Here is a 16,271-nt window from a genome sequence, read left to right on the forward strand (position 1 = left end):
GAATGTTCTAGACTTGAAGGAAAAAAATGTGTTCGAGTCCTTACCAACGTCGACGTCCAAAGGTGCAAAATTCGATGACAGGATGCACGTCAAACGACCCAGCGCCCCATATACATCGACCATTGGACACGTATGGACAATGGAAGGTTCGAGAATACCGGCGTCATCTTCCGCAACCACACCTCCAAGGAGCCAACAGACATCGGGGAAGAACAAGCCGAAAAGACCGAACAGTGGAGATGCTTTGTTCGCAACGGCAAGGCCCACAATATTTCAACCTTCACCGTCTTCATGTCTCTCACACCCACGAAAAGAGCTGAGAAAGTATTCAAGTCCTTGCTTCATGGATCTGAATTCTTCCTACTGAGGAGGCTAGCGGATCCACCTGCTCCATCAACGCAATCATCGGCAGCATTCCTTGGGACCTTGGCCCACTTGGAAACGGTAAAACAATGTGTATGTTTCAAGATCGTACCGTTTCCTCTAAGATTTCGTGAAACATCGATCGACACTCTCGGTTTCCTGGATTCCGGAAGGGACACCACGTTGATTAGGAGAGACATAGTAAAGAAATTGGGACTTGTTGGACCTTCTAAACGCATCAACGTTGTCTCGTATGATGGAGCCACGTAGAACGTTGTGGCTTCGGTAGTAAATTTCGTCTCTCGTTTTATGATGGCGCAAGCTAGTTTGAAGTCAATCATGCTTACGCAGTCGACAATTTGAAGGTGACGCTGAATCTGCCAATCGACCCTCGACAGTTTGCATCCTGGACTCATCTATGTGTTATTGATGTTCTGACCGTTCAACAGGAGGACGTGACCGTGCTGATAGCAATAGACGTCGTAGAGGGTAATCACCATGTAGCTTCCATCAGGCCACTGGCTTGAATGGCAGTGCTCATTGCCTTTCAGACGCCGTTTGGCTGGTGTTTGGGTTGTCAAACGGGCCCGCCGCAGGATGGACCCCAGTTCATCGCAAATTTGGTAACCGAGAAACCTTCCGAAGACCTAAACGAGTTGGCCAAGAAATTCTGGCTATTTCAGGCCAAAGACGTGGAAATGGAGCACCACGTAATGTTCGAAGACAATCCACATAGAAAACGTATCCTCAAATCTTCAGTAAAAAGTATTGGTAATCGGTATCAAGTCGGCTTAATGCAGAAAGCTGACGAAGTAAACCTACCGAACAACCGGTTGTCTGCATTGAAGAGGCTCCATGCTCTCGAACGACGTTTTCATCGAAACGCTGAATTCAAACCGAAAATACGATGCAGTGGTCAAGGAGTACATCGGCTTGAAACACGCCAGATTCCTCCTGAATCAAAGGACACGGAAAAAGGACGTGGTATTAACCACATCACGGCGTCATGAGCCCGTCTAGCTCATCGACCAAAGCTCGAGTTGTATTCGATGGAGCTACAGAGTTCGGTGGCACATCGGTCAATCAAAATTTGCTTCGGGGATCTAACTTACTCGTTAGCTTGCTCAGTGTACTCATTTCGGCGTAATCTTGTGCCAGTTGGGGCGGACATCGAGAAAATGTCTCACCAGGTGAAAGTTCCCGAAGAAGACCAAGCAGACTTCCGCTTTGTTTACCGGACGCCTGGCAGCAGGTCAGTCCCGTTGACGTACCAGATGACTGTTCACGTATTTGGAGCGGTGTCTTCCCCGACGAACTGTATATTCGCCCTCAACTGAACGGCCGATGATCATCATGACCAGTATCCAGAGTTAGCCAACAGTGTACGAAGGAACTTGTACGTTGACAGCTACCTAGATTCCTTCGACTCAGAAGACGAGGCAATCAGACGGGCCCGCCTAGTGAATACCCATCTTCAATTAGTCGGCTTCCACTTAACGAAGTGAACATCGTCGTCGAAGACTGTGATAGCATCCCGAAGGAAATTCGGCCTTGCTTCGCCAGCACTGGACCTCGACTTGGAAAGGCTTCCTATAGAACGAACGCTTGGGGTTATGTGGGATAGTGAGAGAAACGTGTTAACTTTCTAGATTCGTAAGTCATCGAACAACGAAGTCCTCACCAGAACATCCATCTTGAGCATCATCTCCAGCCTCTACGATCCACTGGGACTCGTTGGTCCTGTCGTCTTCCTGGTGAAGTCTCTGCTTCAAGGTATTTGGACCTACGAGAAAGGAACTGGCTGGGACCAGCCGTTGTCCGAAGAGTTGAACCAACGTGTTAAGAGTCCGTGTCGGTGCTGGCCTGTTTCCGAATCCAACGTGGACGTTGGACACAATAGCACCCTCGCGTCTTTACGGATGCAAGTTTCAAAGGCTTTGGAACTGCAGCTTACTTCCCTGCCGTATTTGAGAACAAATCGACAAAGGTGTCTTTTGCGATGTCTAAAACACAGGTTACAGCGGTAAAGGGCCTCACGATTCTCCGGCTGGAGCTGCAGGCTGCTGCAGAGGGCCTAAATATAGCTCGGGAGCTTTGGTCATTATCGACTTGACAGCTCTCGGAAAAAAACTTCACCTTACATCGGGATTGAACCACTGCAACCCGTATCTGAATCCGATCCTAATCCACCTAGCTATTATTTCTTGTTATATATGTCTATTTTTTCGGGGATGAATGTAGGGGATGAATGAAAAAAAATGATGTGCTATATACTGTCGATCCATTTAGTCATCATGGGGCGTAAGCGGTGTGTATCGGCTTGTGATGCGGGAGGTTGGTGTTCAATATTTCACACAGATAATTTCTTTTATACATCAGGTCGTTCTGAAGCATCGTTTCTAAATAATATAACTTATAAATATTAAAAAAATTTCCCCTTCAACCTCGATGAAATAAACTATTGTATAGATAGCTGTAAGACGGTGTCTTAGGAAATTGTAGCTCATTGGTATAGGTTGGTATTCGGAGAAGGATAGCAGTGGTTCAATCCCGATATGAGACGAAATTTTTCCCGCGTTGCATTGTCGATGTTGGTTAGACAGTTGGCCAGACAGTTTCATAACACCTGGGGCAAAAGGTGTCTGGACTTAAACTACCCTTCCCAACTTATAGCGTTTTTGCGCCAAACCCGCCCTAACCCTATTTAAAAAAGGTCAATAATTGTTAATTACCAGAGGGATCGTGTAACGATCCCGAAAGGTAATTGTAATTGTGCTAGAAATAAATGAAGGGACGACCCTAAGGGTTTAGACCCATTTATTTAGCTCTTTAAAGAAAAAAACAATGGAACACCTATTCCTTTCCTAATGCCTGGATACGCCCCCTCTCTTCAGACTTATTTCACCAGGGCTTGTAACAACTTTAACAACATAAACAACTAAACGAAACAATGATTATGAAATCAGAGATGGACCAGAGAAAAAACCTGACGTAATTCTGACAGGGGAAAAAACTCTGTCCGTAACGGTCATGAAAAAGGGTAACAACAGTAGTGCCATTCGAAGATCAACTCGTTAAGAGAAGACACAACAAAAAATTGCAGTTCTTCTATAGCTGCCATCTCGCCAGGGGTTTTCTTAGCCACGAAGCTGATTTGCTGGACGTTCGATGGACTGATTCCAGTTATGACCACTGCCTCCGCTGAAACCTCTGGGCTTTCTGGCTTGGTTTACTCTATCAGAAACCAAAATATAATGAAAATACAAAAGGCTGACGGATATCAAACCACACAATAATTCTCCATAAATGAAGCCAGGGTGGGTTTGGGTGGGAGACAGACCCTTAGGGTCGTCTCTTCATTTATTTCTAGCACAATTACAATTACCTTTCGGGATCGTTACACGATCCCTCTGGTAATTAACAATTGTGCTGCGAAATGCCATTTCGTTAGACCCTAAGGGTGACTTTGTAGATTTGTTTAAATGTAGAGTTTGTCCGAAGACTGATGATTCAACCGTTGCCTCCGCCGATCGGTTGTAAAATCTTCTAAACGTCGATTCGTGAGACCAGCTTCCCGCTTTTAAAATTGCATCCATTGACAATCCGTTGTTTGACGCCTTAGAAGCGGCCGCGCTTCTAGTTGAATGTGCCCCAAATACCTTCGTATTGATCCCGGCTTCCTTTAGGACGGATCTTATCCATCGACTGACCGTGTTGGGTGACACTGGTTTGTGCGGAGCAATGACTGCTATAACCAGCCTATCACTGTTGTGTTCCGCTCGAAAACTACTAGTGCGCTCCTTGTATGACTCCAACGTCCTAACCGGACATACTTTTTGATCTGGACAAGCTGTTAAAGAGAATGTTTGCAATGGACCGCTTCTCTGAGCTTTACAGAATCTCGGACGAGGCGGATTTCGATTGTAACAACCTTTGAGCAATCTTACTACTTCCGGCCGCTCGCCTATGGGCACGCCCTCCGCTGGCTTAAGAGTGCTCGACAACATCGACCTATGAAGATTAATAGAACTATACGATTTACCCGACGCATGCAAATTTGTTAAAAATTCCAAGATGTCCGCTATAATAATTGAGAAGGGATTCGAACGCCTCCCCATACACCAATGCACCCAATTTCTCCATGCTGACTCATAAGCGGTTTGGGTGTTGGGCCTAATTCCGGCCATGAGTAAGTCGACCACCGTTGTCGAAAATCCTCGCTCAAGGTACTGTCTCCTGACAGCTTCCAGACGGCCAAGTGTAGCGCATTGTTCCAGGTAAGCGGGTGAGTTTCGTCCAGTGCTGATTTCAAAAGGGTCTGAGACGGCGCAAGAAGACCCACGTCTTCGCGTCGTCGAATACCCACCGATCGCCTTCTCTGCCGGGTAACGTGGTGATAGGCGCGAGACCACTGCTGTAGTGCGTCCTTTACCAAATCCTGGGCTTTTCTTTCCGATTCTCCATCACTGAGGGAAAGAATGCGGGTATAAAGGTCTATAAGTGGCGGGCCAATATCCATGATCTTGAGTTGCGTCGTGACCAGCGACTCCTCCGCCGCATTGACTGCTTTTAACTTCCCTTTATCCTTTGCCCGTCTATACATGTAGCCGTCGAGTTTGGGTGGTCTTAACGAAAATTCTTTGTCCACAAAATCAAGCGGAATCCTCTTTGAAATTGCTTTAGATTCGTTAGTTGGTACTCCTTTCGTCAACCAGCTGAAAAGAGCTTCGGTGACCTCTTGTGGCACTATCAACGGTACAGGCTCTAAACTACCATTCGACCTTAGACTACGGGGCTCTGGGGTACGCTCCTTTGATAAACTCGGCCTCGGTGAGCTGGGTACGGCTGGCGACCTGGCCGCTTGCTGCCCTGCCAAACTCTCTGGCCTTCGATTTGCTGGGTGCCATGGCCGCTTAAAGAATCCTTGCAGACGATCCTGATCTTCGTGGTCGTCTATCACTATTTCTTCCACCTCATCCTCTTCTTGCGGTAGTCCATAGTCTTCTTCTTGCTCGTCGGTTCTGTGTCTATTGCCACGGTCACAACTCTCACGACTTGGCTCACGCTCGCTGTCCTCATCCGTATATTGCCTATCCTCCACACGATTATATTCCGCACAAAAACTGTCACGGCGGGAATTATAATTCGCCGTATCACTCCAAAACCCTCGACCGGTCTCACGTGTGTAAAAATCCCGCACGTCATACCCATAGGTTGGTCTGACTCTGCCATAATCTTGGTCGTTACGATCGTAGATTGGCGCGAGGTAAGGACGGTCGCGATAAAAACCACTCGGCGTTGGACGTGGGGGGGACCTTTCCCTTTCTTGATAACGTGAATCGTAGTAACTTCGGCGATCACGATAACGAGAGCGTTCTAAAAATTCTCTTTCCTGCTCCCTATTTGAAAAATTTACGGCACGTGGATCAAACCAATCGTTTCTATGCCTATCTCTGTAATTTCCAGGTGCTGACATCCTTACTCTGTAAGAGCTAAAATAAGTCTGAAGAGAGGGGGCGTATCCAGGCATTAGGAAAGGAATAGGTGTTCCTTTGTTTTTTTCTTTAAAGAGCTAAATAAATGGGTCTACACCCTTAGGGTCTAACGAAATGGCATTTCGCAGCACAATTTCAAAATACTCATGTGCTTAGACATACCTCTGACAACTCCATGGTATTATTCCTTTATTCTTGTGAACAATTTCCACCATCAATGGAATTGTGATGATGTAAGTAGGCAGATCCGCTGAGGAGAAACTTCTTGTGTTATTGTGGTGAACTGATTAAATAGGTCATCAGACAGACACCTTAGAATAGTGAGAATAATAAAAAAAACATACCTGCAAACTTCAAGAGCTTTTGCACGAATTAACATTACAGCAACAAACATTTCCTCCAAATCTGTTTTTAAACATGCAATGGTGTTTTTGGGTTTGGCAGATTCAAAACGTTCCACCTACAAAATTATGGAAGAAAATTCTAAATTTCATAAAACTTGACAGGCAACTATGGGTGAATTATGGTTTAACAGAAGAAAAACTATGTTTTACGTATAGAAAAATCGAAAACCTCAGCATCTATTGGTGTAAAAATGTCACCTGCTGATAAATCCATCATTAATGGTAACATTCCTGCTTGTGTCATGAGATGAAATAACAAGATTTAATAATTTGACTTCCGATAACGTTGCTCGCGACTATTGAGCGCAATACATTCTGAAATATATATTTATGTACATAAAAGAGATGTGAAATTAAATATCAAATCAGAAATATATTCCAATAATAAATTATATGAATCCACAGCTCCTGTGTACCAATTCATTATATATAGCTGTAACAAACAAAATGGCTTGAATGACTAAGACAGTAAAACACCCAATCATTCAACGTCAAAGCTAAACATTTACTTGGATATCTCTGTAATTTTAGCGATACTCGAACCCGCAATCCCCGGCCTATGAGACCGGTGCATTATCCATTAGGCCACAAAGAGACTTGAAATATCATTTGCCGTGAAAAAATGACGCTTTTCCTTGCATAATTGCTATTTATTCATTGTCAATTACCATCTTTGGACAACACCACGGAGAAGCCAATAAAATTCAACATTGACCTCATGGGTCGAAACTGCGGCTGACCATAAACGAAAGTACGCGAACTGTATCCCAGAAAGATCATGCAACCCTAACCAAAAATCTCTTACATGATCCAGATAACTAACCAAGGTCAAAACCACTCATTTTGCTTACCTGTTGAATTCTCTTGTGTATGTTCTTAATTGCTTGATCTTCAACTGGACAGATCAAAGACTGAGCCACAACCTCAAGCCTCTCTACGCTGTACAACTAGACTACATCCACGTTGTTTCGATGTCGCTGTCTAGCGATGGACTGAGCTGTTCGAACAGAACACGATAGAAAAACTTGAACAACATGAATCCAATGTTGCACTGTTGGAAGAGGGAGCTAAGACTTGGTCAGTTCTTTCTGACATTATACTGGAGGCAGATAAATTTCAAGCGACTAATGACATTCTTGAAACCAGGTGGGCAGGGTAAGAAACAGAGCAACGCTTCACTTGTTAAAGACCTTTTTTCTCAGCCTGAAAACTTATTATTCAGCATCGCTAATAGCAATGAATGACGTATATCCCCTTTTTTTTAATGATTCTGTATAGACAAATCAATTTAATTGAATTTAGATTATGTAAAATAATAAGAAAACGATGACTCGCTAGCTCACCTGTTAAACTAGAAATAGAATTTCTTGGGGATTTTTCTCGTGACAGTTTTAGCTTTTTATTCAAATTCGATTTGAGTATACTTTTGCAATGTGCAGGTCTCTCTTTTCTGTCGTGTCCTTCATAGCGTACCTGTCGTCTGTTTCAAGATCGTGCGTACCAGGGGCCTACTGGCACCGACCACAGACGATACACCCAGAGAAAGTAGTGATGGGGTCCGGGAGAGGGAATTGCACAATAGAAAATAATAGGCGTTACACCTGTCCAATTCATATTTTTGTTTGTTTTAAATTGTAGGTATCTAGGTTTGCTTTTGCTCCTCTTACCTTCAGGAATTGGTATAAAATGATGGAAGAGTCCACCACAGTTCGTTACAAACACATCCGCAGCTTCAACAAAGAAGAGAACGTTCCAGCGCAACATACATCGTCTTAATTCCAGAGGAAAATGGTAGCCAATTTCAAAGTAAGTACGATATTATTAAACTAAGCAAGATTTCGAATTGTTTTTTGGTTTCTGTTTTCTTTCTGGCGTTGCAGATTACATTGATTTTCGTAGCTTTGATGATCGTCGCTATGGCAATGGCGAAAAAAATCAAATTTTATTATCGTCATGGTGGCTATGGAGGATATGGAGGATATGGAGGATATGGCGCGTATAGTGGATATGGCGGATATGGCGGATATGGAGGATATGGACATGGATACAGCAACGGATATGGAGGTAACAAATACGCCCTTTCTACTTAACTTATTTCATATGTTATAACATACAACATTATCGCATAGGATATGGACACAGCTACTACGACGGATACAGCTACTGAAATGTCTACAATCAAACAATGTAACATTTCGTATTGACGAACGCGACATTGACTTGATTGTAGAACCATGTATCCAACTTACCTATTTTTGCAAATAAACGCAAATGTTGAAAACAAATTTATAAATTGATTTGCTTTGGAAGGAACACCAGCAAACACGGGAATTAGCTTCAACGCAGTTGTTGCCGAGGCCTTTGTGGTTTCCGCGAAGCGTGGTAAACTTGTGCTTTGCACGTGTCTAGAGGCGTGAGGCTAAGATGATGTTTAGACGGAGACGTGTAAACTGGCTTTATTTTCGGCGTGATGACAGGATACTGCCTTTCACCGCGATATGCAAGATGAGGTCGCTTCTATGACCGGTGAGAATCTCTACGGGATAAGGCCAGGAGGATGGGGAGGCTCTTCCTCATCAGGCTTCGTAGACGCATCCGCAACAGCAGTAATTCAAAACGGCTTTTCCAGGCGGTCCTCGAACTCGCGACCTCGGCATTACTTCCATCAATTGCAATCAGCACTGCCAGTTACTGCCTCATCATTACCTTGCTCTAACCAAGTGCGCCACTGGATACACATACATTGTGTTTTACATATGCAAACCATCATTTCTTATGTAGAAATTAATGCAAAGCAATGAGCTTTAGAGGAAAATAGAGGAGAACGCTTTCAATCAACGAGTGACCATTTACGGCGGTTACAATCAAAACAACAGATAACGTGCATCGTGTATTCACAAGTAATTAAATATAGCCTGTACCTCTTGCGGGACTCGAACTCGCAATCCCGGCTTAGGAGGCCCGTGCCTTATCCACTAGGCCACAGAGGCTTTATAAATGACATCAAATATATGGCCAGATGAACATAGGCCTATCAATGTCCTGTTTTGCAATTTTACTTATCGCATTGAACGTGAAGAACAACGTGAAAGGATTTTTTCCCTTCCTTATAGCTGCCGGAAGACCTGATTAACTTGCCTTGTAATTTAAAGAAGATGGAAATGAAGAAAGATTAGCAAAGAGATGTCGAGTCTGTCAACTAGAGTTGGCTCTGTTCTGGCGCGATACATACAGCAATGGTCGAATGAAACAAGCATAAACGCAAGGATTAGAGAAATAGATTAAGCGGAATATAATGGGTAGTGTGACGTAACAAATTTCTGTCTTCTTACTATTTGGGTCGGTTTCCAAAGGGCTAATGACATTGCGCAAAACAAAAGAAGGTAGGGTAAGACATTAAAGGGAAAATGTTCACCTGGGGAAGAGTGAGGTAATTCACCGTCATCTCCTCTCAATGCCGAATGAAAATTATTGAAATTCCGAGAATCTATTTAGTCCACGTTCTACAACATGAACAAGAAAATGCGTAGCTATTTAATGGACAAATACTTGCGTTATGTCAATTACAATGCGAACATCCATTCTTCTTCCCAGAATCAGCGCACCGAGACGAGGTTAACTCTTAACAAAACGTCACTTAACTCGCGTTTTTGTTCACCAAAATGTTCGGTGTTTTTCAGGGAATCCCCTGTTAGCCCATAAACGATACATTTAATAGCAAACTCTCTCGTCTTGGCAGTTTCCCTTTCATCCGCGTTCTCTAGCGCCCACTAAATTTCAAGAGCACCAGTACCACTAAACTCCTGGCACCACGCGTGGTACAACTTTGCGACGATACTGTCAAGGAAAATGCTCAGAAGAGAAAATTTACAGGTCAGGTCATAGATGTAAAATAGAAAAGAAGGACAAACAGCCCCATTGGTTTGCAACAACAAGGTGCGCCCTCTGTAATCGATTCATTTTAAAATTAATGAATAGCTAGTATGTAACCTTCGCAGTTGTATATGTAGGGGTACCGTCAGTAGCAATTCGCACGTTTCTAAGTATACTGCCTCTAACCGGTTATTTTCTTTCATTTACTTTTGTCTATAGCATAGAGGAATCGGCATAAAAGCCGGAGCGTTCAAAGTGGTTCGTCACAATATCGCCTAAGAACATAACACTCGCACAAGAGACCGCCCCACTTCTTCATCACGATGGCAGTTAATTTCAACGTACGTTTTGTTGTAATTATTGAATATTTTAAAAACAAATGAAACAGGTGTTCCATATGATGTAGTGTATCCATTCTGCCTATTTTTTTCTGTATTGTGTAGATCACGGTGCCTGTGGTTGTTTTGATGATCGTCGCTATGACAATGGCGACAAAAGTCAAATTATATTATGGCCATGGTGGTTATGGAAGCTAGGGTGGATATGGAGGCTACGGCGGATATGGTGGATATGGCGGATATGGCGGATATGGCTATCCATATGGAGGTACTTATTAGGTTGCTGTTTATTATACTAGAAGCCATTATTAACGTTATGGTAAAGGTATTAATTTTTAAATAGATAATGTATTGTTGAATCTACAGGCTATGGCGCTGGATACGGACATGGCTATTACAGCGGATACGGCTATTGATGAACGAATGCAACACTTTTGTTTTTAAAATCGTGATAAGTTTACATTAGTTTATATATCTGTATGTATGTACACACCGGGCAGGCATATACATTGCAATATTTTCAAATGAAGCATGGTAAATCCATTCTACTGTACACAAGGAATTTATTTTAATTAAAATGTCATGAATAAGAACAATTTCCCAGTACTATTAAGGGCATGGTGGCAGTTGAAAGGAATCCATCACACTCAGATGTCTGTTTTGACCTAAATAATCGCTAGAATTTTCTATTCTTCGCTACAAAACTAAGCTTGCTTTTAAATGAATTGGATGTAATCCTCGGTACTGTTCTGCTTTAACAACTTAATTGAATAAACCTCGAGTCTCTATACTCATTTCAGGAAAACTATAATTTTTACTAGTCGGGACACCAGAATATACCAGATAGGCTCTAGAGCGTTTGACGATGGCCATCAATAAGGCCACACACAGGCAGGCGAGCAAAAGAAGCCCAAACGCTACAACCAATAACGAGGTAACGTGAAAGCCCGATTGATTCACATTCATGATATCTCTTGCTTCAAATCCAGTGGATCTTTCCAAATTGTTACTAGCCAGCATAGCCAATTTGTCTGGTACGAAGAAAACGACCACGTTGGAGGCTTGCCCAGCCTTTTCGGCCTTGTCCAATGCGCGTAGTGCACGTAATAAAGTCGGTCCAGATCGGTATCGGATAGCAAGAAGGTGGCCGTTGGCATGGAGCCAGCTTCCATGGATTCGAGCGAATCGGCCACAAGATCATCTTCTTTAATGACGGAGCGCCTCTTACGAACAAAAGACTCATCGTCAAAGTTGGAGTTTATCACGTCGGCCGCGATGTCTGAATACTTCCGTTCATAATAAGCAGCTGCGTGTTCAAGAGATCGAGTACAATTATACACATTCGATTACATAAAGGAAATGAATACGAAAAATGTACCCGGGCCCGTATCGAGATCGTCACCCGGAGCCGTCCATTTCAATTCCATCGTGATGTTTGTCGCTGTGTCACTAACTAACGTGGCAGAAAATTCCCTGATTTCAACTGGTGGATAAGCATTGAACTCGACACGGGTATTTCCACCTTGTATCACAAAAAATTCATCGATCAATTAACGAATTCAGAATTCAGTAAACAGCTAATAAAAATAATTAAACCTGAAATGATCCACCAGAAGCGATTCGAGTAAAACTGGTCACTGGAGTTCCCTCGTCGTTTTTTATCAATTACACTACCTGCATATTAAAACAAAAAACGAGGCAGTAAATCAAAGCTGTTGCATATCAATGGGATAGGATGTTGTTCGTACCGTGAAGCTGAGGGCTAGCAGTGCCAAAAAAACCTAAACTCTACACAGTGTCCTTACAGCTAATCACATGGCATTTGAACGTGTGCCGACCCGTCTGAGTGGCGTTGGTGTAATACCTGGAATAAACACCATCTTTGCTCACGGTGTCGGCGTTGGTGCCATTGTCCAGCAGCTCCGAAATGTTCGAGTCACCGTTGGGTTTCACCAAAAAAACTCTTCCCAATTCAATTGGCAAATTGAATTCAAACATAAAAAAATACATCTATTACGAAAATTACTTGACTGGCTCCAATGACTGCATTCGGTCCCCTCGACACCTCAGCGCGAATTGGAATTGTGTTTTTACAGGGGTTTTTAATATCTGCTTATAAAACCAGTAAGAGCAGGCAATTACTAATGTTTAAAGGATGAATCAAATCGTAAACGTCAAGTACGTACCTTGGGGGCTCCAGCGTTTAGTTTTGATTGGGGTCGTAACGTTTGGACGCATTTTATTTTCAACAGTGACCAGTATCGATATCGGTTGCGCCCGGTTGCGCCCTGCTTAACTTAACGTTCAGGGACCAATTGCCGATCTACGAACCAATAAGATTTTTTGTGTTATTACCATCGCCAAGTCTACGGTGACCGAAGCTGTGGTCGTTTCATAGTCGGCCTTGCTGATGGCATTACCGTCAGGTGCGGTCAGTTCCATCGACTGTAAATTCGTCAGTTTCTCTAGATTGAAAATGCCCAGTTTCAAATTGCGACCGACCGTCGGATCAACAGCGAAATCGCCATTGATCTCCGTTCCTGATTGCTTAACCATGGCTGTTTTTTCAAACAACTTGAATTGCAAATCGCTGTTATTGACATTCGATTAATTCGTGTTAGCGCCCAAGAAAGCCTGTTGAAGGACTTCGCTTGTTTCACGGTCGTTCACGAAATAACTTTTGCCATCGATGATTTTGGCAAGGTGCTCAATTTTCATGTCTGCTTCTCCCCTCTTAAATTAAGCGTTCGTAAATTCTTTTCGCGTGGTCGTTGGAATAAAGAACCCGAAAGCGATGCTGCCGACACGGATGTCTGCTTTAACAATGTCCTGCTGTACAATGGCAATGTCGAGATAACCTGGCGAATTTTTCCCGTCGGTAACTAGGAGGATGATTCCGCCTTTTTCTGCATCGTTCGGTTTGCTAAGCAACTGTCGAATACAGAGGTTACAGCAAATAGAATTTGGCATTCAAGTGTTAACGGTACCTGGACACCGACATCAAGGCCGCATCCGCTACAAGTGGCAGAAAACAATTGTTTGGGCACTTACTCCACCATCTGTTGATGCGACTTCATGTCGGTGATGGTTTTCAGTTCACTCACAACATGAGCCGTCGAACTAAAATTCAATGATTATAAACTGCGAAATTTTTATTGAAATTGATGGAGATATAGACGAACCTGAACATAATCATTCCAAGTTTGCTTCCAGTGGGTGCATCGTATTTGATAAAGGAGCGCACAGCTTCGACCAGTTTATGGATGCGTTTCTATAGACATCCATCGATCTGTGTCACTCTAACAATTGGACTAAATTACGGCTCAAAGTGGCTTACCAAGATGCTCATGCAAGTCGGAAATGTCAGCCACTAGGACGAATCGTGATCCAGCCGACCGAACGATGTTTAACTCCGTCGGCATTTGGTGCAAATCGACCTGTTTAGTGCTATTCATTTGCACGTGAAGAAAAAATTTGTGTTTTTTTAAGTTCCCCGCTGCAGTTGAATTTGAATAATTGGCATATGGAAGAATTAAATTTTTACTTGTTATTCGCAAAGTCAGGGCTGCGCATAACGACCGTCCAAACGATGGCACCTGTGCACTTGGCATTGTGTTTTGTTGGGGCTTCCGCTTTGTGCGCGTCTTGTTGGTCATCCTTGCAGAAATGAACCACCTGCCAATCAACTAGTCAATCAAATGAATCCTTTTTTAAAAAAATGAAATTAAATGTTTAATTAAATACCGATTCGAGTTGGTGATAGTGTGACGGCTACTGCCGCACTCCACTAAAAAAGGACTGACTCACAGCGCTTTTGAACCTGGTGTATTAATTTCTGCCACACTTAACACTCCACATCCAACTGTCTACTGAGAGCCTCGTCTCACTCGTAGGCCCTCCTATTTAAAGCAAAAGGGTCGTTACCCGCTAGGGTGACGCGGGAAGTAAAGGAGATGGTCACGTAGATAACCTCTACGTGACCGTTCGAATAGAAAGCGCATAGAAGGGGTAAGCTCTTCCAATAAGATGGTCAAGCAGATAATTCTACTTGACCTTACGGAAGTGAAAGCGGAGAAAAAGGGTTGGGGCTGATGTACGAGACGTTCCCAGCACGTGGATGTCCTCGGACTCCACGTGTCCCTCGTTAACACGTGGATGTCCTCGGACTCCACGTGTCCCTCGTTAACACGTGGATGTCCTCCGAATCCACGTGACAGGTCCCCCCCGTTCGAAGGCGATCGCCCCCGATTGCCATAGTATGCAACGATTAGAGTGATAGCGAAAGATAATAGTAATAGTAAAATAATAATAAAACAACATTGGTAACATCCGTTTTCCGTGTTCAAAAGTCCGTGTCGTGTGTCCGAATCAGTCGTTCCTCGGTGGCCGCTCCTCGTAGTGCGTGATCCGTTGTTTCATATCCCTGCATGCCATCTTTGATGTGGGTATCTAAGCGTTGTGCAAGCCGTAGTGTGAATCCTGTCAGGCCGAAAACACTGAGTAGTAGAATGACAAACGCTAATATCCATTCGTATGGGTAGTTCCCATAGTTTGACGTTGGCAACGCGTCCAGAAGGTTCAAAATCTGATTATGTGTTAGCGTTGCTGCTGCTTCTAGTTTTTCTTGTTGTCGCAACATGCTGCTGAACTTGTCGAGGTGTGACGCATTTGATGACGGGAACTGTACGACCGTTGCCATTTTTGGGTTGGTGATGTTTGGACGGAACTCCGGTAGGTCTGGCATATGAATTGATATGGCTGCGGCTGTTGTGGTGCCTTCCAGGCTTGCTGGAAATATCCAATCCTCTGTGCGAGCTGTGCATCCTTGTGGGACTTCAAAGTATCCTACTGCCGGTAATTGTAGGCGTTGTGACGGTACTTGCTTACTGTCCGGAGGGCATGAAAAAACCACGTTATGTGGGCCTGTCGCTGAGAATGCCCATTGGTTTTGTCCTAGGTAGACTACTTCCGGGCCATTCCACTGTATGAATTGTTTCTGACAATACGCTTTGACTTGAGCTTCCTCGTTGTTGAACAGCGCAACCGCACACGATTTCCTTTTGCCCCTTTTTGAAAATCCCGTATGGAATTTGCATAGTTGTTTATCTAGTCGTCGACAGTTACTCATTTCGTCTTTTGATAACTCGACAAACGTATCTAAGTCGGCTGTTATTGCCAGAAAATCTGGCAAGTTGGTTATTTGTACCCCGTGTGTGCCGTTTTTGGTTGGTTTTGTTAACCTAACTAGCTTGAACAAATTAAAGTGTTGTGCGTGGTCATAAATGGGGATTTCGATAAAGAGGTGGAACTTATTATGGGTAGCTGCGACCGACACCCGTGCTTCCCGATAGATAACCCATAATTCCTCTGCTGGTATCGTCCAGCCCAATGGTAAATGTTTATTTATCTCTTTTATCGCTCTCTCTAGTTCTGTAGGCCAGAAGATTTGTGGTGGTAAATGCCCGTTAGCCAGCGTTGTTAATCCTATTTCCCAGTCCCCGATTTGTTGTTGAAGCCATCCGATCACTTGTTCCAATGATTCGAACGTCGAGTCCAGCTCTGCGAAGTACTGCTCTTGTTGTATGTGTGCTAGTTCATACGCCTGAATGTGATCCAAAATATCATCTGCCCTCTTCTGAAGTATCGTGGACTGCTGTTGTAGTTCCTGCAACAATGCTACACTTGATCGTGATAGTTGTAGGCTCTCATTTATGATCGATGCATGTTGCTCCAGTATATGGACTATTTCTTGTTTTTGGTTTCCCATTGCATCAATTTTCTTATTTAGTTCTACCAAA

General features: G+C 43.5%; 2 long non-coding RNA genes across 2 annotated transcripts; one reads left to right on the plus strand and one right to left on the minus strand.

Annotated features, from left to right (window-relative positions):
* The first annotated feature begins 8,049 nt into the window (after positions 1 to 8,049).
* On the plus strand, positions 8,050 to 10,897 carry LOC130703478 (uncharacterized). Its single transcript, XR_009422068.1, has 3 exons — positions 8,050 to 8,068; positions 10,579 to 10,741; positions 10,840 to 10,897. It is a non-coding gene; the product is annotated as an uncharacterized LOC130703478 (long non-coding RNA).
* Positions 10,840 to 14,336, minus strand: LOC130703491 (uncharacterized). Its single transcript, XR_009004678.1, has 12 exons — positions 14,218 to 14,336; positions 14,018 to 14,148; positions 13,811 to 13,920; positions 13,656 to 13,744; positions 13,461 to 13,593; positions 12,894 to 13,404; positions 12,660 to 12,796; positions 12,500 to 12,582; positions 12,222 to 12,436; positions 12,070 to 12,147; positions 11,852 to 11,995; positions 10,840 to 11,779 (listed from the first exon to the last, which is right to left on the minus strand). It is a non-coding gene; the product is annotated as an uncharacterized LOC130703491 (long non-coding RNA).
* Between the last annotated feature and the right edge of the window lie 1,935 nt (positions 14,337 to 16,271).

The sequence above is a fragment of the Daphnia carinata genome, chromosome 2 (assembly GCF_022539665.2).
Source record: "Daphnia carinata strain CSIRO-1 chromosome 2, CSIRO_AGI_Dcar_HiC_V3, whole genome shotgun sequence".
NCBI lineage: Eukaryota > Metazoa > Arthropoda > Branchiopoda > Diplostraca > Daphniidae > Daphnia > Daphnia carinata.